This window comes from Chiloscyllium plagiosum, unplaced genomic scaffold, assembly GCF_037043375.1.
Source record: "Chiloscyllium plagiosum isolate Xiang-an unplaced genomic scaffold, Cpla_swu_hap1 HiC_scaffold_31, whole genome shotgun sequence".
NCBI lineage: Eukaryota > Metazoa > Chordata > Chondrichthyes > Orectolobiformes > Hemiscylliidae > Chiloscyllium > Chiloscyllium plagiosum.
In genome coordinates, this window is record NW_028270169.1 from 47,551,487 (window position 1) to 47,576,210 (window position 24,724).

Consider the following 24,724-nt stretch of genomic DNA (forward strand, 5'->3'; position numbering starts at 1 on the left):
CTTGGGAAGTAAGGCAGGTGACTGAGGTGTCAGCGGGGGAGCACTTTGGGGCCAGTGACCATAATTCTATTAGATTTAACATAATGATGGAAAAGGATAGACCAGATCTAAAAGTTGAAGTTCTGAATTGGAGAAAGGCCAATTTTGGCGGTATTAGGCAAGAACTTTTGAAAGCTGATTGGGGGCAGATGTTTGCAGGTAAAGGGACGGCTGGAAAATGGGAAGCCTTCAGAAATGAGATAACGAGAATTCAGAGAAAGTATATTCCTGTTAGGGTGAAAGGAAAGGCTGATAGATATAGGGAATGCTGGATGACTAAAGAAATTGAGGGTTTGGTTAAGAAAAAGAAGGAAGCATATGTAAGGTATAGACAGGATAGATCGAGTGAATCCTTAGAAGAGTATAAATGAAGTAGGAGTATACTTAAGAGGGAAATCAGGAGGGCAAAATGGGGACATGAGATAGTTTTGGCAAATAGAATTAAGGAGAATCCAAAGAGTTTTTACAAATACATTAAGGACAAAAGGGTAATGAGGGAGAGAATAGGGCCCCTCAAAGATTAGCAAGGCCACTTTTGTGTGGAGCCGCAGAAATTGGGAGAGATACTAAATGAATATTTTGCATCAATATTTACTGTGGAAAAGGATATGGAAGATATAGACTGTAGGGAAATAGATCGAGGAGAAAGTGAGGACAGGAGATCAGAGCTGAAAATGTGTTGCTGGAAAAGCACAGCAGGTCAGGCAGCATCCAAGGAACAGGAGAATCGACGTTTCGGGCATGAGCCCGATTCTCCTGCTCCTTGGATGCTGTCTGACCTGCTGCGCTTTTCCAGCAACACATTTTCAGCTCTGTAGGGAAATAGATGGTGACATCTTGAAAAATGTCCAGACTACAGAGGAGGAAGTGCTGGGTGTCTTGAAACACATAAACGTGGATAAATCCCCAGGACCTGATCAGGTGTACCTTAGAACTCTGTGGGAAGCTAGAGAAGTGATTGCTAGGCCTCTTGCTGAGATATTTATATCATCGATAGTCACAGGTGAGGTGTAGGAAGACTGGACGTTGGCTAACATGGTGCCACTGTTTAAGAAGGGCGGTAAGGACAACCCAGGGAACTATAGACCAGTGAGCCTGACATCGATGATGGGCAAGTTGTTAGAGGGAATCCTGAGGGACAGGATATACATGTACTTGGAAAGGCAAGGACTGATTAGGGGTAGTCAACATGGTTTTGTGCGTGGGAAATCATGTCTCACAAACTTGATTGAGTGTTTTGAGGAATTAACAAAGAGGATTGATGAGGGCAGAGTGGTACATGTGATCTATATGGACTTCATTAAGGCTTTCAACAAGGTTCCCCATGGGAGACTGATTAGCAAGGTTAGATCTCATGGAATGTTAGATCTCAGAACTGGCTCAAAGGTAGAAGACAGGGTGGTGGTAGAGGGTTGTTTTTCAGGCTGGAGGCCTGTGCCCAGTGTTGTGCCACAAGGAACGGTGCTGGGCCCTCTACTTTTTGTTCTTTACATAAATGATTTGGATGCCAGCATAAAAGGTACAGTTAGTAGGTTTCCAGATGGCACCAAAATTGGAGGTGTAGTGGACAGCGAAGAGGGTTACCTCAGATTACAACAGGATCTGGACCAGATGGGCCAATCGGCAGAGAAGTGGCAGATGGAGTTTAATTCAGATAAATGCAAGGTGCTAAATTTTGGGAAAGCAAATCTTAGCAGGACTTATGCACTTAATAGTAAGGTCCTAGGGAGTGTTGCTGAACAAAGAGACCTTGGAGTGCAGGTTCATAGCTCCTTGAAAGTGGAGTCGAGGTAGATAGGATAGTGAAGGCGGCATTTGGTATGCTTTCCTTTATTGGTCAGAGTATCGAGTACAGGAGTTGGGAGGTCATGTTGCGGCTGTACAGGACATTGGTTAGGCATCTGTTGGAATACTGGAGCAATTCCGGTCTCCTTTCTACTGGAAAGATGTTGTGAAAATTGAAAGAGTTCAGAAAAAATTTACAAGGATGTTGCCAGGGTTGGATGACTTGAGCTACAGGGAGAGGCTGAACAGGCTGGGGCTGTTTTCCCTGGAGCTTCAGGGGCTGAGGGGTGACCTTATAGAGGTTTAAAAAATTATGAGGGGCATGGAGAGAATAAATAGACAAAGTCTTTTCCCTGGGATAGAGGAGTCCAGAACTAGTGGGCATAGGTTTAGGATGAGAGGGGAAAAATATAAGAGAGATCTAAGGGGCAACCTTTTCACACAGATGGTAAGTGTATGGAATGAGCTGCCAGAGGAGGTGGTGGAGGCTGGTACAATTGCAACATTTAAGAGGCATTTGTCTGGGTATATGAATAGGAAGGGTTTGGAGGGGTATGGGCCGAGTGCTGGCAGGTGGGACTAGATTGGGTTGGGATATGTGGTCGGCATGGACGAGTTGGACCGAAGGGTCTGTTTCCATGCTGTACATCTCTGAGTCTATGACTCTATAATTTCAGAATGGGTTTTCGGACAGTCATCAGCACAGGGGCCCCTCTCCATAGTCTCTTCCAACAAGTAAGATCAATACAATATAAGATCATACTTTATCTCCCTGAATGCTTTGTTTAGCCTTTCTTAAAGCACTCAGCAGGCAGATCACAGCCCTCAGTTGTTGACCTCAAGAAATCATATGGTAATACTGCTTTTAACCCAGAAAGTGTCCAACCCATTCAATATCTTCTGTTCTCCAAGGTCCATATATAAAGATATGTATTTCCAATAACAAACTCTAGAAGAGCAATTGATTGAAAAGGCAGTTTCTGGACTTCAGGAGATGTGGAAACTTTGGTGAAGCAGCTGTTAAACTATTGAAAGAGAGAATTACCCTACAAGACACCAGGCATTGTATCGATTTTTAAATATGTTTTTTATAAATAAAATAATTGAAGATGACCATCATACTTCAAACTGTCAAGTATTATTTTTAAATACTGAGAGGCGTGCTGTTACTTTTGACATAGACCTGGTATTTAATAAGTAGCTGTTTATTCGCACATTTCTCTCAGACAGCAACAAAATCTGGTTAAGCTAAGGACCAATTTAAATCCTTTCCTATAGAAAGTACTTGAATAAGTAGTTTTAAAGATTGGACGAGTTAGAACCTGAATATCGCAAGATGTATTGGTGGATATGATATCTTCTTTTTACTGACGTATCCCACTATGGTGCGACACGTGGAACAGGGCAATAATAAAGTAATAAACTTGCTTTTTCTAATGAGGTATAGGACTTTATATTCCCCAAGGCAAGGTTGGTAATGTGCCAAATCCAAGAAGCTGTTCAGAGCTTCTAAGATAGTAATCTTGATTACAAATTGGGTCAACGATAAATTGTAGAAGGTGGCGTTAAATGGCAAAAGCTTTGCCTGAGGATGAATGAGCAATAATGTCCATACAGTTGGCCTGTTTTGGGTCTATTGCAGTTTACACAGGCTTGTTATAAACTATGGGAGAGATTTGTAATATTTCCTGATGTCAGCTTGGCTTGCTGGCAGGCGTAGGGCAGGATAAAAGATTTGGGAACATCAGGTTGATGTTTGAGGAATAATTGGCTAATTTTGTCCTTATTTGTTTGCACTTGTAGTTGTGTCTTAAGACAAGTTCTTGTTCAAGTTCTGTGACTCCTGAGCCATGTACTGGAGGAAAGTAGCTGGAGTGATTTCCTCAGAGTGGTTGCAGGTGGAGAGAAGGGAGGAAGGACTCTGTCAGCATCCTAATCCAGCCTTCAGAAACTCTCATTGGCATGGATAAGAGAATGGTTCATACTAGATAACTAAAGTGTAACGGCAAATGTGTGGATATTTTGGGTTGTCACTCACTAGCTGGTGGATAGATTCACGATCAGTGCTAAGGCCTCAGTTATTTCCAATCTACAGTAATGACTTGGCTGGAGGGACCAGCTGTATAATAGCATATTTGCTAAAACTAAGTTGTCAAGAGAAGGTAGAGAGTCTGCGAAGAGTTGTGAGAGAGTGAGCAAGATGTTTAGCAGGCAGAATATAATGTGAGGAAATGTGAGCAACTTCACTTTAGCTGGAACGAAAGAAAATCAGTACATTATTTAAATGGAGAGTGACTGCAGCATTCAGTGGTACAGGGCAATCTGAGAGACCTGTTACATGAATCAGAAAGTTATAGTGCAGGTACAGCAAGTGGTTTGGAAGCAAATGAAATGGTGTCCCTAATGTTCCATTTCCCTTGCAATCAAGTTAGGAAAGTTTTGCTAGGTTGGATACTGTCTTCAGGAGACCACATCTGAACTATCGAGCACTGCTTTGGTCTCTTTACAGTCATCTGCTCAATGATAAGATCATTGCACGTCTGCTTGTAACCTTAAATCCACATTTCCAGCCACCCCAATAATCTTTCGCCTCATTTGCTCGCTACATGTTCATCCGTATGCGTTTTAAAAATATTGAAGGATTTCTGTTTCCAATACCTATTCAGGAAGAGAGTTCCACAGACTCTCAACCCTCTGGTAGAGAATATTTCGCCTGATCTCTGTTTTAATTGGTGACTCCATATTTTGAAACCATGACCTGTAGTTCTAGATACTCCTGCAAGAGGAAACAACCTCCCTACAGGGGAGGCAAGACCCTCAGAATTTTTCAATCAAGTTGCCTCTTACTCTTCGAAACCCCAGATGATACTTATTAATTCCTACTCTTTGTTTCCCCTCTGCCAACCAGTTTTCTATCTATCTCAATACACGTCCCCCAATCCCATGCGCTTTATTCTTACACAATAATCTCTTAAGCGGGACTTTGTCAAATGCTTTCTGAAAGTCCAAATACACCACATCGACAGGCTCCCCCTTGTCAACTCTACTAGTTACATTTTCATAGAATTCCCAATAGATTTGTCAAACATGACTTTCCCTTTATAAGTCCATGCTGACTCTACAGGTAGATAGGATAGTGAAGAAGGCGTTTGCTTTCCTTTATTGGTTAGAGTGTTAAGTCCAGGGGTTGGGAGGTCATGTTGCGGCTGTACGGGACATTGGTTAGGCCACTTGGAATATTGCGTGCAATTCTGGTTGTCTTCCTATCGGAAAAATGCTGTGAAACTTGAAAGGGTTCAGAAATATTTACAAGGATGTTGTCAGGGTTGGAGGATTTGAGCTATTAGGAGAGACTGAACAGGCTGTGGCTGTTTTCCCTGGAGCATTGGAGGCTGAGAGGTGAACTTAGCGAAATTTATAAAATTGAGAGGCATGGATAGGGTAAATAGGCAAAGTCTTTTCCCTGGGGTTGGAGAATCCAGAACTAGAGGGCATAGGTTTAGGGTGAGAGGGGAAAGATATAAAAGGGGCAACTTTTTCATGCAGAGGGTGGTACGTGTATGGAATGAGCTGCCAGAGAAAGTGGTGGAGTCTGGTACAATTGCAACATTTAAGAGGTATTTGGATGGGTATATGAATAGGAAGGGTTTGGAGGGATATGGGCCGGGTGCTGGCAGGTGGGACTAGGTTGGATTGGGATATGTGGTCGGCATGGACGGGTTGGACTGAAGGGTCCGTTTCCATGTACATCTCTATGACTCTATATAAGCTGAGCCTGTACAATCATGCCTCATAAGACAACTCATCCATTCTGGATCTTAGGGTAATGTTGGAACTGCTTCCAAAGCATTTACATCCTCCCTTTAATGAGGTGATTAATACTGTACTGAGGACTTTAGATGTGGTTTCACCAGTGCCCTGTGTAACTGAAACATAACCTCCCTTCTTTTGAAAAAGTATATAATTGCTTTAGAAAAAGCATTGACAAAGTCACTTGATTTACTCTGTGGATGAAAGTCTCTTTTTGTGAAGATTAATTGAATAGGTTAGGTCTATGTTAGAAGAATGAGAGGAGATCTCAGTGAATCAGACTAAGTTCCATCAGGCTTTTATTGTGTGTGTTTTGGGAGAATGTAACTTCTTGTGCAGGATATCAAAATCCAGGAACACACTTTTTAAGAATGAGATGTTTTTCCTTTTTGGAGTGAGGTGCAGTGCTTTTTTTTTCCCTTAGAGTTGTTAGGCTGTAAAATTCTCTTCTACAAAAAGGGGTAGAGGCTAAAACATGGAATTTATTCAAGGCAGAATTCGATTTTTGATAAGACAATTTGAAAAAGCTGAGAAGACCAAGGAACAGCTTATTCATACACATAAACACACAGTTTAACCAGTACCACTTGTGTTCCACTGCACCCACCATGTTCAGTAGCATCCTGGATCAGGTACTCAATGGGAGATCAGATTCTGTTTTAGCCATTGAAGTTACCTGTGAAATACTTCCCACGTACAAGTGACATGCCAGTGTTAGCCAGAGAACTGAGAAACAACCCAGAAGGGTGTGGTGCTTAGCAAACTGCTCCAGTATAATGAATGGCTAGCCTAATGATTGTGACAATAAAACAATGCAGAAGTCTATCACACGTAGGAATTAGTTGAGTGTAGATCAAAGGTGTGTCCTAAGGGGTTTGAGTCATTATTCTGTCAACTTTAGTGATAAGTTGTTCGAGGAACTTCAAGAGCACTCAGGGATAGTCCAAAATAGCAGGAAGTTAATTTTGGTATCTCCCACTGAATAGAAATATTGAAGCAAAAGTAGAAAATGCTGGAGAAACTCAACAGGCCTGGCAGCATCTGTGGAAAGAAAACAGCTTGTATTTTTGTTTTAGGTCTTCAATGTATTTAGTTTAGAGCTATTGACAAACTAGTGAAAAGTTGTGAAGACTGTCTGAGAGGAAGAAATCATCCAACTGTTTCATTCCATGGTTACAAAAAAAAAGCTGCTGTATGATCACACACCAATTTCTTTGAGGTGGAAGGGAAGGGAAAGAGTAACTTGTTTTTGTCAGCAGCTGTAGCAAGTGGATGAATGTTGAATCAGTGCCTAGTGCCACAATTAAGAAAATTGTTGAGGGCTTGAGAAGCTGATTTTGGAATTTGAAAGTTACCAGAGGTGTTGGTGTCAGATAATGGTTCACAATTTAGAGTCAATAGACATTAGGTGCAGGAGTAGGCCATTCTGCCCTTTGAGCCTGCACCACCATTCATTATGATCATGGTTGATCATCCTCAGTCAGTATCCTGTTCCTGCCTTATCTCCATAACCCTTGATTCCACTATCCTTGAGAGCTCTATCCAATTCTTTCTTAAACAAATCCAGAGACTGGGCCTCCACTACCTTCTGGGGCAGAGCATTCCACACACCCGCCACTCTCTGGGTGAAGACGTTTCTCCTCATCCTGTCCTAAATGGTCTACCCCTTATTTTTAAGCTGTGTCCTCTGGTTCGGGACTCACCCATCAGCGGAAACATGTTTCCTGCCTCCAGAGTGTCCGATCCTTTAATAATCTTATACGTCTCAATTAGATCCCCTCTCAGTCTTCTAAACTCAAGGGTATACAAGCCCAGTCCCTCCAGTCTTTCAACATAAGATATTCCTGCCATTCCAGGAATTGACCTCGCGAACCTATGCTGCACTCCCTCAATAGCCAGAATGTCTTTCCTCAAATTTGGAGACCAGAACTGCACACAATATTCCAGGTGCGGTCTCACCAGGGCTCTGTACAGCTGCAGAAGAACCTCTTTGCTTCTATACTCCCTCTTGTTATGAAGGCCAGCATGCTATTAGCTTTCTTCACTACCTGCTGTACCTGCATGCTTACCTTCATTGACTGGTGTACAAGAACACCCAGATCTCTCTGTACTGCCCCTTTATCTAACTTGACTCCATTTAGGTAGTAATCTGCCTTCCTGTTCTTGCCACCAAAGTGGATAACCATACATTTATCCACATTAAACTGCATCTGTCATGCATCTGTCCACTCACCTAACCTGTCCAGGTCACCCTGTAATCTCCTAACATCCTCCTCACATTTCACCCTGCCACCCAGCTTTGTATCATCAGCAAATTTGCTTATGTTACTATTAATACCATCTTCTATATCATTAATATATATTGTAAAAAGCTGCGGTCCCAGCACTGATCCCTGCGGTACCCCACTGGTCACCGCCTGCCATTCCAAAAGGGAGCCGTTTAACACTACTCTTTGTTTCCTGTCAGCCAACCAATTTTTAATCCAAGTCAGTACTTTGCCCCAATACCATGCACCCTAACTTTTCTCACTAACCTCCTATGTGGGACTTTATCAAAGGCTTTCTCCAAGTCCAGGTACACTACATACACTGGATCTCCCTTGTCCATCTTCAGAGTTACATCCTCAAAAAATTCCAGAAGATTAGTCAAGCATGATATCCCCTTCATAAATCCATGCTGACTCTGACCTATCATGTTACTGCTATCCAGATGTGTTGTAGTTTCGTCCTTTATAATTGACTCCACCATCTTTCCCACCACTGAGGTCAGACTAACTGGTCTATAATTTCCTGCTTTCTCTCTCGCTCCTTTCTTAAAAAGTGGTACAACATTAGCCACCCTTCAATCCGCAGGAACTGATCCTGAATCTATTGAACTCTGGAAAATAATCACCAACGCATCCACAATGTCATAGAGATGTACAGCACGGAAACAGACCCTTCGGTCCAACTCGTCCATGCCGACCACATATCCCAACCCAATCTAATCCCAATCCAATCTAGTCCCACCTGCCAGCACCCGGCCCATATCCCTCCAAACCCTTCCTATTCATATACCCAGACAAATGCCTTTTAAATGTTGCAATTGTACCAGCCTCCACCACTTCCTCTGGCAGCTCATTCCATACACGTACCACCCTCTGCGTGAAAAGGTTGCCCCTTAGATCTCTCTTATATTTTTCCCCTCTCACCCTAAACCTATGCCCACTAATTCTGGACTCCTCTATCCCAGGGAAAATACTTTGTCTATTTATCCTCTCCATGCCCCTCATAATTTTGTAAACCTCTATAAGGTCACCCCTCAGCCTCTGAAGCTCCAGGAAAAACAGCCCTCGCCTGTTCAGCCTCTCCCTATAGCTCAAGTCGTCCAACCCTGGCAACATCCTTGTCAATCTTTCTGAACCCTTTCAAGTTTCACAACATCTTTCCGATAGGAAGGCGACTAGAATTGCACACAATGTTCCAACAGTGGCCTAACCAATGTCCTGTACAGCCGCAACATGACCTCCCAAATCCTATACTCAATACTCTGACTAATAAAGGAAAGCATACCAAATGCCTTCTTCACTATCCTATCTACCCTTGACTCCACTTTCAAAGAGCTATGAACCTGCACTCCAAGGTCTCTTTGTTCAGCAATATTCCCTGAAGGAGGGAAGAAGAAGCAAGTCATTCTGATAAACATATATTGTCATTATAGTTTCTTTAATCACTATGCAAATTTCTCTGGCAGTTTTGGTCATGTGTGTTTTGGAAATGAGTATGTAACTCAGTGTGTTGCATTTGAGGTTTAGTTATATTCCACTTTGGGAAATTATCCACATATACTATTTTACATTTTAATTTACTGGTTGCTACTTTAAAGTGGGGAGGGAGTATAGTCTATGGCAAGATCTGAGCACTTTGAGTATATTGCTCTCTGAGGGGAGATGCAAATGAAGTTAGTTCAATAATCACTGCCTGTTAACCTTTTCTCAGTGCGGTACGTAACATAGCACATCAATCTGCGCAATGTTCAGAAGAGGGTGTGCTATTGTCAACTTATGACTGCATATTCAGAGTGAGTTTTATGCACTGATTTAAGCAGCTTATATACACAATAGGTGTGTATTGATACAGGTGGGGAAAGAGAAGAAACGCAAATGACTAGTCAATATGAGACTGGGCAAGTCAATATACATTGGTATGCATTTTAGACATTTTAATATTTGGATAAATACTTTGAAAATCAATTTGTGCAAAACACTACTTTGGTCCAAAAGCTTTGAAAAGAGAAACAACCAGTAAAGAAATGGAGAGGGAGGGAATTCAAGGCGAGAGCTCAGGCAGGTACAGCTGCAAGAAGTGAAATGAGTAATATCAGGGAAACATTAAAAGGTCACTGAGAAGAGTTGAGATATTGCTGAGGGTTCTGGAAGGCTTGAGGTTACAGAGATTGCAAGAATTGAGACCAGGGAATTTGAAAACAAGGTTAGAACTTTATTGAGTAATTTGCTGATGAGAGACAGCGGGGTTAGAGCCACAAGGTGGTGGGTGAATGGTATCTGGTTGGGTACGGGCAGCAGTTTGGATAATGTCTACTTTTACAGTGGGAGACCATTCAGGAGTGTATTGAAGCTGTCAGGTCAAGAGATGACAAAGGCATAAATGAGACTTTCAACAACAAGGCAGGTATGGACAGTGTACTGCAGGTGGAGGTAGGTCGTCTTGGTGATGGAAAGTGATATGGTTGACATATTGGAGAATATTGTGTGCGGTTTTGGATACTGTTTATGTGTATGGGAAAGAATCCATTGGAAAGGGTTCAGAGAAACAATGATGATTTGGCACTATAAAGAGAAACCAACAACACTGAATTTGTTTTAATTGAAAGGAAACATGATCCATGTTTTAAAACACTGTGCAGAATGCTGATGTACTTAAACCAGTTTATTTAACTTCACATCTGAAGACACAAGTGCAAAGTCAGTAAGCCTGAAACCAGAGAAATGGGGAGGGAGGTTCTCCACAAAGGCATTTAAACTTCCAGACAGACTGTCAGCTCATCTTTTCAGGAAGAGGTGGAGCAGTGATGGATAATTAGCTAAGGACATAATAAAGAAAAGCAGGAGAAATTGTTTCATCCTGGGATCTTGGCCCAGTGCTGTTGTTTAACTGAGTTAGGGGATGAAAATGGGCAGCTATCTGAAGACTTGGATTACCTTCAAACACTTAAGGAAAAGTTTTTATCGTCTTGGTGATGGTCTATATTTGACCTAACTCAGCTACAGAATGAGTCCAGCTCCTTTGATCACAATGACCAAGGGGTGTTTTCTTAGAATTTTGTCCATGTCAATTACTGCTATGGTACATTACTTGGTTTTATTACTGAAGGAGCAATGCTCCGAAAGCTAGTGTGCTTCCAAATAAACCTGTTGGATTATAACCTGGTGTTGTGTGATTTTTTTTTTTTTAACTTGATCTTTTACTGGACATAGATATTATTTAAAACATGTTAAAAATTGTGTGAAGGAGGACATAGATAGACTGTGAGTGGGCAAAAATCTTGGCAGAAGGAATATAATGTGGGAAAATGTGAGGTTATGCTGAATATTTATTTATTTAGAGAAAGCTACAGTGGGCGGCACGGTGGCACAGTGGTTAGCACTGCTGCCTCACAGCGCCAGAGACCCGGGTTCAATTCCCGCCTCAGGCGACTGACTGTGTGGAGTTTGCACGTTCTCCCCGTGTCTGCGTGGGTTTCCTCCGGATGCTCCGGTTTCCTCCCATAGTCCAAAGATGTGCGGGTCAGGTGAATTGGCCATTCTAAATTGCCCATAGTGTTAGGTAAGGGGTAAATGTAGGGGTCTGGGTGGGTTGCGCTTCGGCGGGTCGGTGTGGACTTGTTGGGCCGAAGGGCCTGTTTCCACACTGTAATGTAATCGAATGTAAAAAAAAAATAGGGAGTTGCACATTTAAGACAAATGAGCAGTTTGTTATGTTGGAAGGTTGTGACTCTGTGGAATGTTAACCCTGTTTCTGTCTTCACAGATTCAGTCGGACCTGCCGAGTTTCTCTGGCACTTTGTGGTTTTTATTTGAAGTAGAACCTGGGCTTGTGCAAGTGTGACACTTTCCATTTTCCAGCCCAGCCAACCCGTGTCCTCTCTGGGTAGGATTGAAAGTTTGCATAAAATTTGGGAGGGGCGTGTTATTGGATGTTGTGGACTCATGGCCACTTGGAACTGGTTTAATATGAAATTCATTTCACCTTGAGGTTAAAATATAATTTGAGATACCGAGTGATGGGAATTACTATGCAAGAAAGACCTGGTTGCTGCTTCATGCATTAGAAATTTAATTGTTGATTTAATCATAAAAGCTGTGGCACGGTGGCACAGTGGTTAGCCCTGCTGCCTCACAGCGCCAGAGACCCGGGTTCAATTCCCGCCTCAGGCGACTGACTGTGTGGAGTTTGCACGTTCTCCCCGTGTCTGCGTGGGTTTCCTCCGGGTGCTCCGGTTTCCTCCCACAGTCACAAAGATGTGCAGGTCAGGTGAATTGGCTTTGCTAAATTGCCCGTAGTGTTAGACTACATAGTGTAAGGGGTAAATGTAGGGGTATGGGTGGGTTGCGCTTCGGCGGGGCGGTGTGGACTTGTTGGGCCGAAGGGCCTGTTTCCACACTAAGTAATCTAATCTAATCTAAGCTGTTTTGGTTATTTTATCACAACCCCAGATAGGGCATGAGGAAAACACCATTCAGTTTGGGCACCGTAGGATTTTCCGTTGCTTTGTATTTTACAATGCCTGCTTTGATCTGATCGTATCCATTCAGGAACATTGTTTTTGGCTATCACAGCACATGTGCCTATTTGCCAATGATATCAGCGCCTCAAATTTGCATAGCCCACACCTGGCCTCGTGCCATTTGGTAATGAGAGATTCTGACTTCAGGAAGGGGAGAACTGTCATTGTTTGCGAGATTCTACTTGAATTGCATCCTGTTGACTGGCCAGAGATTGACCTTGATCAGTAGATGGCTAGGTGAATGCTAATGGCCCACAGTCCTCCTGCTGGTTAAAACTAGTGAGGAGACTGCTCAGTCACTCACCCTGAAATCATACAGATCTGACAGACTACGATATTCTGTTCAGGACTCTGGAGTCTCTTTTTAACATGAGCATCTTGTGTTCCCACAATGTCATAAGGGTCTAACAGTAAATAGCAGTGTACTCCTTCCTGGATTACCCAACCCAGCGGGATACTGCATTCGGCACAGGACGAGAAAAAAATATTTCTTCTCGAATAAAATTCCAGGTACAGATGCCAAACCTTCTCTGTGCCATTCCAGCAGAGAGTGATAAGCCAGCAGCCAGTCGACTTTCCTTTTCCTCCTTTGTGAGATTTGCCGCCAAGCTTCCTCTTGTGCCTTGTCCATCCAGAACAGGAGGTGATTTTTGTGCCTTGTCCATCTGGAGCAGTGAGTGATTTTCTGAGTGCCATCTTTGCCCATTACCGAAAGCTGATGCACAGTTACAACCAGGCGTGAGGAGCGCAAACTGGTTGTGTTTGTGCTGACTTGTTGCTTTTAATTGAATACCTGGAGGGAAGTCAGTGCATCCACCTCACTTTTGCAGTGCACTAAGTGCTTGTCGTGTCGTCATACAGGAAACCATTTTCTGCCTGGACATGCATGTTGCAGCTTCTCTGACAATGGGTTCAGTCTACACAGATTGGCATCAATGCAAAATTAGCTGCTGAGGATTAGTTATGGGTAGATCTGGAAGTGCTGGTTTAATTGAACTGTACAGGCCAGTTGAATAACATCTCACCCTCTCACTAATTTCTGTATATTCTGTTTGTAATGCCGAAACACATGATTGTTAAACTGCAGAAGACTATTTAGCCAACTGTGTGTGCATTCATTTTAATCAATTGTGGTTTTTAAAATTTTAAATTGATTGCTGGCCCACAATTCCAAACTCCAGCCCCCTCATGAGCTAGATCGTGTTGGATCTTTGGAATTTCCCAGATCTTGGATTCCCAACTACCATATATATTCACGTGAAGGTCGAATTTTGAAGATTTTTGTTAAAGCTGAAATTAGGGGCTCGACTAATACATGAGGTATTGTTTTCGAGGGGATGAAATTCATGCTTGGTATGGGTAAAAAAAAAATGGACAAACAAGAGCCAGATCTCTATATAAAATAAATAAAACAACAAAAGGAAAAAGAAGTATGGCCATTATTGAATATTTATCCACAAAATAAGAGTCTCCATTCTGCCTGCTATTGTAGAATGGTAGAGTCGTCCCTGTACCTGTGGGAGATGTGTTCCAAGTCCTACTGTGGAAACCTGAAACCGCGGACAGTAGCAAACCCATTCATTTAAATGGGAAATTTACCTTCCCGGCAGCCCCCGTCCTTGGTTCTGGAAAGTTCTGTGTAATATGTTTGGGCTGCGGGTAACTGAAACCATGGAAACCGACTTGGTGGATACGGCGGTCGCCCTGTACTGTCGTGCCATTACAGTAATTCTGAAAACCTGGAGCGGATCGTGATGGCTAGCGGACTGGAAGACCTGGAACAGAGTGCTATGGCCTGCAGACTGGAAAGCCGTAGTGGAGCACAAAGGGCAGGCACACTGACTCATAAATCTTGATTTGTAATTGTAAAGAATTAGGGTCAATGTATATATGAGGTATATGGAAAATACAAGATTTTTGGCCAAAAGTAAGGGGTCAACTTATACATGAGATCGACCTATACATGAGTATATTCGGTAACCACTTCTTTCAAGTTGGCGGGATGGTGGCTCAGTGGTTAGCACTGCTACCTCACAGCACTAGGATCCTAGGTTCCATTCCAGCCTCAGGTGACTGTCTGCGTGGAGTTTGCACATTCTCCCCGTGTCTGCATGAGTTTCCTCCGGATGCGCCGGTTTCCCCCCACAGTCCAACGATGTGCAGGTCAGGTGAATCGGCCATGCTAAATTGCCCGTAGTGTTAGGTACATTAGTCAGAGGGAAATGGGTCTGGGTGGGTTACTCTTTGGAGGGTCGGTGTGGACTGGTTGGACCGAAGGGTCTGTTTCCGTACTGTAGGGAATCTAATAAGTTCAAAGGGATGGAGAGAAGCAGCTGATTTCTCATTCTGTCCTTGGAAAACATTAGGATTGCTTCAGTCAGAATGTTCCTCCCAATGAGAATAGAGAGAGCAACAGGAGGCAGATCTTCAAAGAACCCGCAAGGGACTTGAGTTGTGTGTGTGCATAACCTTATCCTCTGGGACCAGTCTGAGAATGGCCTTTTCGATCTTGCTGTTTTCTGGGAGTGGCTACAAGTTTCAAATTGTGATCATTCCGGTTTTTGGATAGTTAGATTTGAGAACACCACACCAATTTTATTATCAGTTTTTAATCACTTGCTCACCTCAACTGCTCAGATTAAGAGGACATTGCCTTTATTATGATATTAAGCTGAAAAAAAGACCAATGTCTACTTTTAAACGTGGATGAAGGCTTCACATTTTGTTCGGTCAGGGAAGCCAAAGTCCAAGAATGGTATCCTTATCGATATGTTCTTGAACTATCCTCCAGAGGTCGAAACTAAAGATCTGAAACCATGAGTTAAAATACCACTGCAGCAACTGGAGAGTTTTAAATTTACTTAATGTATTAAATCCATAATAAGCAAGCTAGTGTTAACGATGGTAATTGTGAAACCTTTTCTTTTATTCTTAAAGCTTATTTTATTCACTAATGTCTTTAAAGGGAGAAAATCTGTCATCCTTGTCAGGTTTGGCCTATATGTGACAGTAACGTTGAGTTTGCTACGAGATGCCTTTTTGTTGGACCAAAGCGCAATCATAAACAAAAAGACTAAGAATAAAACTGGATGGTTTGCCCGGCATGAACCTAATCATCAGGCATGACAAGTCCAGGAAAATGGACTCACTAACATTGAATCACACGCTGAGTACAAAATACAACATCATGCCCATACCAGTTCTCTGCCGGAGTAAGTCCATTAATTCCATTCCCCTTCATTTACCTATGGCCCTACAAATCCTGTCTCCCTACAGTTCTCCAATTCCCTTTTTGAATACCGTGATTGAATCTTCCTTCAGTGCACACTCAATTGCAATACTGGAAACTAAAATTTATACTTCATTGCCTCTGGATCTTTTACCGACCACTTTTTAAATTTACTACTCAATCCAAATCTTTCCTTCAAAGACGCAAATTCCACAAATGTTGTGCCAAATGGATAGCTCTGCTCCATGGAACACTCAATAGCCTGATATAACCATATTTTTCAAAATTATACCTTACAGCCTCCATCCTGCATTCCTCCAGCATTCCTGGGTAGGTCCTGTCTCACTGTCAGAACCAATCTACCAGAGCTAGTGACATCGAGCAATAAATTATGGAGCAAATGGACCCTGGAGTTCAAGGTTTACTCTGGATCCTATAAAGTTTCATGCTATCAGGTCATAGAAATAGGCAAGGAAACCTCCTGATTACTACCAACTACTTTCCTTAACTAAGGAATGCAAGCCCAAGGATTCCTCTGCTCTATTTTAAGGAAAAGTAAGGGATTTTCTTTGAGCGAGTCATAATTGTCTGAATCAACGTGCACTTTTAGAAAGAAGACCCCACCTGGTCATTGTCGTGTTGTTTGTGAGAGCTTGCTATTGATACTCTCGACCACACTCCTTACTTTCTACACCTCAAAGGTGGCTGGAGAGAAATTTACAACTTTTTGAGAGTTGTAGAAGGTGCCACATCAATACAAGCCTTTTTTGTTTGCTTTTTGCAAGTCTATTATTTTGAGAAAATGGACGTGTTGTTTAGTTTTTTTTAAATGCTTTGTGTGTTCAAAAGTGGGTTCTTTCCCACGTAATCTTACTTTTGGCACAATGGAGCCGTTAGTACAATCAAACAGCTGTCTAAAATCAGTACCTATTGGACCACCATAAAATTTACAAACAAAGTAGACCACTCTACCCTCAGAGCCTTCTTCACCACTTAGTAAGGTCATGAAACCATGATTAATGTAGTTTAGAATGTTTTACTATGATATTGAGTTCATAAAGGTGACCATAGCTTCAGTCTCTTCATCCAAGTGATCAAGTAACTTGTAAAATGTTGAAGACCCAGCACAGATCGCTGTGATACACTGCTTGTTACATCTTACCAACCAGAACATGAACTGATTATGCTCAGTGTTGCCTGTTAGCCAGCCAATCTTCTACCTGTGTGAATGTTACCTCCTCTGTGAGCTTTTGTTTTGGTGTGGCTTCTTTTCAAATGCCTTCTGGAAAGCTAAGTTTCTCTTTATCCCTGGTATTTCTTCAAAGAACTCCAATAATTTGGTTAAACATGATTCCTGTTTAGGAATCTGCTCAGTTACTTCCAAATGTTCAAAGTGCCCAGCTATAATGTGTTTAGTAATAGCTTCGAACATTGATAAACGTTAAGTTAACTTCCTTTCTGAATAAAGAAGTCACATTTACTATTTTCTAACTCAATGAAATCTTCTGTGAATCTGGAGAATTTTGGAAAATTAAAACCAATCTATCAACTGTCTTACTAGTCACTTCTTTTCAAATTTGAAGTCTATCATGGACTCCAATGATTTGCTCAGTACCATTTCCCTAGTAATTGTAGTTTGCTTCAGTTCCTACTGCCCTTTCTTTTTCCTGATTTACAGCGATTTCTCATTAGCTGACAAGGGGCCCTCAGAGTATTATGTATTTTGGGGTAGATGTTGAGAGCATATCTCCTCGGACAATCTACAACTGGAAGCCACTGTTTAAAAACATTTAAAACAGGTGAGGCATTTTCTTCCCACAGAATGTCTTGAAAAGGTTGCAGGAGCAGAGTCTTAGATATTTTAGGGCACGGGTTTGATTTTTTTGATAAGCAAAGAGGGTGAAAAATTATGTCATTGAGAATGTGGGTTATGTCATGTGTGATTTATATATGTTCATTGTTTTTGGGTTTTTAATTTTAGAGGTTTATTTTTGTGAAGAGGATTTCATTATTCAACCAACTCATTCTTTTTAGCAACCGTGATTTTTAAAGCAGTCCATGCCTCTTGAAATACGAATGGAAGCTTGACTTTATATTGTAGACAACTTAAGACAGAAGAGAGAAAACAATAAAAGATATTAGCTTGGTATAGAATCATAAAGGATTGATTTTAGCTTTGAAAACAAACCCAGAGACTGGAAAACCTTTGGGCAGTTTGAAAGTGATCTAACTGAAGTCCGGTTCAAGTATAGTTTCTCCCGGGATAATGAAGATAAAAATCAAAGGAACCGTGACTGCTGCAAATCAGAAACAAAAACAGAAATTTCTGGAAAAGCTCAGCAGGTCTGGCAGCATCTATGGAGCGAAATCAGTTTTAACATTTCAGATCCAGTCATCCCACTCGACCTGACACGTTAACTCTGATTTCTCTTCATAGTTGCTGCCAAAAAAAGACTGAAGTTTTGTTTTTAACTGAAACTAAACCTTTCAGTATATGAAACTGCCGGACAAAAGGTTAATGCCAAGGTTGAGTGAATGGTTAAAGGAAAAGGCCTCAGAGCTCATGAAATGAGAAAAAGCAGTTACGTCAGATTTGATAGGGAAGGTATTCCTCTGGATTTTGATTTTCTGTCTGTAAAGTGACGGTGTTGGAAAGTAGATGAGGTTTGGTTTTTTTTTTAAGCTATCATAAAAGAAGGTTTTTCTTTAACATCTCTTCTCTATAAAACACTTTTGACTTATTGTTAAAGACAAGTCTGCAGCCTGCATACTTGTTGCAATGGAAGACCACCGTGTTTAAAAAGGGAAACATAATATGATCTATCAAGCCAGATTTCTTTCTGGGATTTGACTATTCAAGTAGTAACATCATCTGGAATTATAACAATTGGAGGTTACAATCTGATCCAACCATCAACCGTTGGAGTCTACCAGAGGGCACTGAATTTAGGAGTATTGGAAAAGGATTTAGAGACATGCGATAAAACTTTGCCTTGCGTGATGGTAGTAGTAACCTCTATGAAAGAATTGTGGTGATATGGAGAAGGAACACAGCATGGTAGCTCAGTGGTTAGCACTGCTGTCTCTCAGCACCAGTGACCCCGTTTCAATTCCACTCTCTGGAAACTGTCTCTGTTGAGTTTGCACGTTCACCCCATGTCTGTGTGGTTTCCGCTGGGTGCTCCAGTTTCTTCCCACAGTCCAAAGATGTGTGGGTTAGGTGGATTGGCCTTGCTAAATTACCCATAGGGTTCAGGAATGTGCAGGCTAGGTGGATTAGCCATGGAGAATGCAGGGTTACAGGTGAGTGGGTCTGGGTGGACGGCTATTCGGAGGACCTTATAAGCTAAATGGCCTGTGGGGATGCTATGATTCTATGAGTGGGGCAATGACTCCAACAGATTGAATCTCAGTTGACTCTTTCAGGGAGCAATGTGCCAAATTGTGACCTCCATGATTCTTGGATCTGTACTTATCATTTGAAAATGCTGAGCAAAGCCTTAGTAGGGGGAGAGGGACTTGCTAGTGAAGAGTGGGAAGAATGGAGGAAACCACTGAACAAAGACTGGGCTTGAAGGATCGAAGTACTGAAATAATTTTCCACAGGAAGGATGGATGAGGTAAGCAGAATAGTATATATTTTTATATATAGAGAGAGAGACACCAAGGAGAGAATGAGCAGAAAGTCAAACACAATGGCATGCCAAACCAAGCATGTGACTTCTAATCGATAATTTGGCTGCAAGGATCTGATCCTTGCAGCATTTAAAGCTTTGAAATAATCGTTCATTGGAGATCTCTGTTTTAATTGGATAGCTACTGGTCCTGTAGTGTCACTAGAAGCTTAATGGTATTTTATTCCTACTTGATCCCTGTCATTAGTGAGGTGAAAGATTGTATTCAGAGGACCTTATAGGCTCCTGATGAAGGGCTTTTACCCGAAATATTGATTTTCCTGCTCCTCGGATGCTGCCTGACCTGCTGTGCTTTTCCAGCACCACTCTGATCTAAATTCTGGGTTCCAGCATCTACAGTTCTGGCTTTTGCCTGCCTGAAAGATTGTATATTTAGTTGTTGAGAATTCACCTTTTCGATGTATGTAGGGAACTAGCTGAGTTTGTTTTGAGCAATAAATCAGATCAAAGCCATATAATAGTTACAGTTTCCAGTTTATTAAATGAGAATAATGTGCATGTAGAATTTATAAAGAACTCCCCCAATGATAGCATACCCTGGGATCTTCAGGATATTTCTGAGGTTAATGAAAATTGATGATGGCTCTGGAACTTCCATTTTAAGGCGGCTAATGTTCATGGCCATAAAATGTATGCACGCATCGTTTTAATCTATGGAGCTTTCCGAGCTGTAAGTGACTCAAGGTGAATCTGTTGAAAAATGGCGAAATTCCAGGTATAAATAATTAAGATGTTTGATTAATATGTCATTTGAAACAGGATTTGTAATTTGACTGTAAAGAAGAGGGCTTTGATAGTTTGAGTATATTCTCCCTGTATTCTCCGGAATTGGAAAGGTCTAGGGACTCGAATAGGGATAGAAGCCACTATTGTTATACTGACTGCAATGACCTTGGCTGGCTCAGGCTAGAGTTACAACAGTGATTTGGCTGGACTTGGAGCGGCACGGTGGCACAGTGGTTAGCACTGCTGCCTCACAGCGCCAGAGACCTGGGTTCAATACCCGCCTCAGGCCACTGACTGTGTGGAGTTTGCACGTTCTCCCTGTGTCTGCGTGGGTTTCCTCCGGGTGCTCCGGTTTCCTCCCACAGTCCAAAGATGTGCAGGTCAGGTGAATTGGCCTTGCTAAATTGCCCGTAGTGTTAGGTAAGGGGTAAATGTAGGGGTGGGTTGCGCTTCAGCGGGGCGGTGTGGACTTGTTGGGCCGAAGGGCCTGTTTCCACACTGTAAGTAATCTAATCTTAAAACAAAAACTCTTAAAAGAGCGTGTGTGGCCAGAAGTTACAAACAAGATGTGAGCACAGATACTGATGCGCTCAAGGTCAGTAGCAAAGCAAAGACCCACAGGAGCTAGCCATGCAGTGATAGTGTCCCCACCTTTGGCCCAGAAGGCCAGGGTTCAAGTCCCACAAGCTCTCTTTACCATCCTGACAGCCATTACAGAAATGGAGGACATGATGCTGATCAGGAAATGAGCCAAGATCTTTCAACAATGGTCTGAAGTATAGACAGTTTGTCTGAGAGTTGAGTTAAACAGTGAAATCTCCATAAATGTAACCCCCCCCCCACCTCCACTTAAACATCTGTTTCCAAGTATTAATGATTTCCCCAGTACCTTCCAAATCTGCTGATGCAGTACATTTATAAAATAATTAAGTAGTTAATAACCATATTTACATCCGTATAATTTTTGGTAGACTATATACCTCCTATGTACAAACCTAATTTTTAGAACATAGAACAATACAGCACAGAACAGGCCCTTCGGCCTACGATGTTGTGCCGAACATTTGTCCTAGCTTAAGCATCTATCCATGTAGATTAGATTAGATTAGATTACAGTGTGGAAACAGGCCCTTCGGCCCAACAAGTCCACACCGACCCGCCGAAGCGAAACCCACCCATACCCCTACATTTACCCCTTACCTAACACTATGGGCAATTTAGTATGGCCAATTCACCTGACCCTGCACATCTTTGGATGGTGGGAGGAAACCGGAGCACCCGGAGGAAACCCACACAGACACTGGGAGAACGTGCAAACTCCACACAGTCAGTCGCCTGAGGCGGGAATTGAACCCGGGTCTCTGGCGCTGTGAGGCAGCAGTGCTAACCACTGTGCCACCGTGCTGCCCAACCTATCCAATTGCCGCTTAAAGGTCACCAATGATTCTGACTCTGCCACTCCCACAGGCAGCGCATTCCATGCCCCCACCACTCTCTGGGTAAAGAACCTACCCCTGACATCCCCCCCATATCTTCCACCCTTCACCTTAAATTTATATCCCCTTGTAACACTCTGTTGTACCCGGGGAAAAGGTCTCTGACTGTCTACTCTATCTATTCCCCGATCATCTTATAAACCTCTATCAAGTCACCCCTCATCCTTCGCCGTTCCAATGAGAAAAGGCCTAGTACTCTCAACCTATTCTCATATGACCTATTCTCCATTCCAGGCAACACCCTGGTAAATCTCCTCTGCACCCTCTCCAAAACTTCCACATCTTTCCTAAAGTGAGGCGACCAGAACTGCACACAGTACTCCAAATGTGGCCTTACCAAGGTCCTGTACAGCTGCAGCATCACCTCACGACTCTTGAATTCAATCCCTCTGCTAATGAACGCTGATACACCATAGGCCTTCTTACAAGCATTTTTGGTAATGCTTTTTGAGCTGCCACAGCAAGTTGTGGAAGCTGGTACAATAACGGTTAAGTGGCAAGTCATTTGCTTCCAAAGCCACATGGCTCTTAATTTCATTAGACCTTTGGGCTGAATATAGACAAAAGAGCTGAACTCAAAGGTGAGAGTGACTGCCCTTGACATGAAGGCTGTACTTGATATGGTATCAAGCGACTCTTGCAAAAATGCAGTCATTGTAAACCAAAGAAGATTTGCTGCTGGGTGGAGTCATGTTGAGCACGAAGTAAGATGGTTATGGTGCTGGAGATCAGTCATCACTGTTACACAATATCTCTGCTAGAGTTCCCCAGAGTTGTCTCCTAGGCCCAACTGTCTTCAACTGTTTAATCAATGATTTTCTCTCCAGCGTAATGTCAGAAGTAGGGGTTTTTGCGAATTGCACAATGTTCAGCACCATTCGTTACTTTTCGGGTACTGAAGCAGTCCATGTTCATTGTAACAAGATCTGAACAATATCCAGCCTTGCCAAGTCACGTGTGCCACACAAATGCCTGGCAAATATGAACAAGAGAGAATCCAGATATCGGCCTTGACATTTAATGACATCACCATCTTTGAATTGCCCATGATCAATATCCTGGTGTTACTGCTGATGGGAAATTGAACTGGACAGGCCATATCAATGCAGTGGCTACAAGAGCAGGTCAGAGGCTGGAAATTCTGTGGCGGGTAACCTACCTCCTGTGACTCAAATGCCCTATGTCTAACCAACTACAAAACACAGATCAGCGGTGTGATGGAATACTCACCACCTCTCTGGTGGCTCTAACAACACTCGAAGTTCAACATAATCTAGGAACTGCATTCTGCTTCATTGACACCACATCCACTACCTTTCACCTTCTCTCCCTTCACCATTAGTACACTGTGTCATCCACAAGATGCACTGCGGTAACTCCCCAAGGTTCCTCTACCAGCACATTCCAAACCTTGTGACCTCTACCACCTGGAAGGACAAGGGCATTATATACCTGGAACACGATTAACCCTCCAAGGCAAACACCATCCTCACTTGGAAGTAAATACCATTCCTGCATAAGATCCTGACACTCTGTCCCTAACAGTGCTGTGGGAATACCTACATATACAAGAACCCAGCTCACCACCTCCTTCAGCGCAATTAGAAATGGGTAATAATTGCTGAATTTATGCAGTGACTCCCACATCCTATGAATTAATAAAAATGCTCTGGCCTGTACTTGGCTTCTGAAGACAATTTTCTGAATTGGTTCTGAATTCCATTGCCTTTATTTATAGAAAAGAAATCATGAAAACATTGTTAGTTGATTAAGATATCTGTTAACTATTATCCTTTCTATCACCTTCTGCCTCCTGAGTATACAGTCCTCTGTCCTTTTGGAAGGTTTTTGCGAATGTAGTAAACTGATTAGATTAGATTCCCTGCAAGTCCACACAAACCCTCCGAAGAGTAACCAACCCAGACCCATTCCCCTACTAATGCACCTCTCACTACGGGCAATTTAGCGTGGCCAATTCACCTGACCTGCACATCTTTGGATTGTGGGAGGAAACCGTAGTAAACCTACGCAGACACTGGGAGAATGTGCAAACTCCACACAGACAGTCACCCGAGGCTGGAATTGAACCCGGGTCCCTGGCGCTGTGAGGCAGCAGTGCTGCCCTGTGCCGTCCCTTGACATGAGTCAGCATTTCTTTTATGTGATTCAAAGTACAGATCTGTGGAGTGTCCTCCTGGGGTAAAAAGATACAAAGCAGACTCTTGAGATGGTTGTTTTTTTTTTCAGAGTAAGGTGTTCAGTTGTACTGGTTTTGTTGCTGTGCACAGCATCGGATTAATTCAGTACCACCACTGCATCCCCTAACCTTCACGTGATGTATCCTGAATTCTGTTACAATATGTTCTCGGACCATGCTCCCAATAACAGATTATCATCTCATTATCACATTGCATCTTGTGGATGCTTGTTATTTGCAAATGAACCCCTTCACTTTACCCCAGTGAGTACACCTCGAAAGAAAGGACTTGTAACGCACTTGAGACTGACCTGACTTTGTAAAAGCAACACAGTAAAACCACAATTGCTTAATTTTCTAACACACACCAAAACATTTTTCAGATTTTGTTCTAATAATCCCTTGAGATTTCTTTCTTTGTGAGAATTCTAATAAACCAGGTATCCTGCAGGAATTTACAACACAATATTTATCTTGTTTGCTCAGTCCTGTAGGATTTTTTTGCAGCATCTTCCTGTTGGTTTTTCAGTTTTGTGGTAAATAATCACTGGGTGCAGGTAGGGATTAATGTTCCAACCGTGCTTGGCATCTGACGATCATGTGGCAAATACATGATCTGTGTGCAGAGCTATGTTTACCAGGTGTTTGTTGCCAACATCTACATTGCTTAACGTTGCTCCTGTCGTTTTGGGACAAGTGCTATTGGGGAACTGCTTCACAGCCACATTCCTGTTGGCCGGTTAGCCCACAAGGGTGTGCTGACTGTAACACAGTCCACTGACATTGTCTCCTGCTTGACTTGTTTAATATAAGGGCATGATTGTAAGTCTGGAGGGGTGTGAAGTTTCAGGGAGCAAAGGAATTGGGCAAGGTGATTTACAGTTTAGGCTGTGCCAGAATCCTCCAGATTGATTCTGCCACATTTCTGTCTAGGAACACAGATGTTCAAATTTCTTGGTG

General features: G+C 42.5%; 1 protein-coding gene across 9 annotated transcripts in view; it reads left to right on the forward strand.

Annotated features, from left to right (window-relative positions):
• The window catches only part of gtf2ird1 (GTF2I repeat domain containing 1), a 214,990-nt gene that overhangs the window by 12,008 nt on the left and 178,258 nt on the right, over positions 1 to 24,724 (forward strand). For 2 of the 9 annotated variants that reach the window (XM_087977505.1, XM_043718735.2), the window contains exon 2: positions 11,665 to 11,784. The exons of the other annotated variants lie outside the window; for them this stretch is intronic. The gene's annotated coding sequence lies outside the window, so the exon portion shown is untranslated. The remainder of the gene's footprint in view (positions 1 to 11,664; positions 11,785 to 24,724) is intronic. 9 annotated transcript variants of the gene reach the window in all.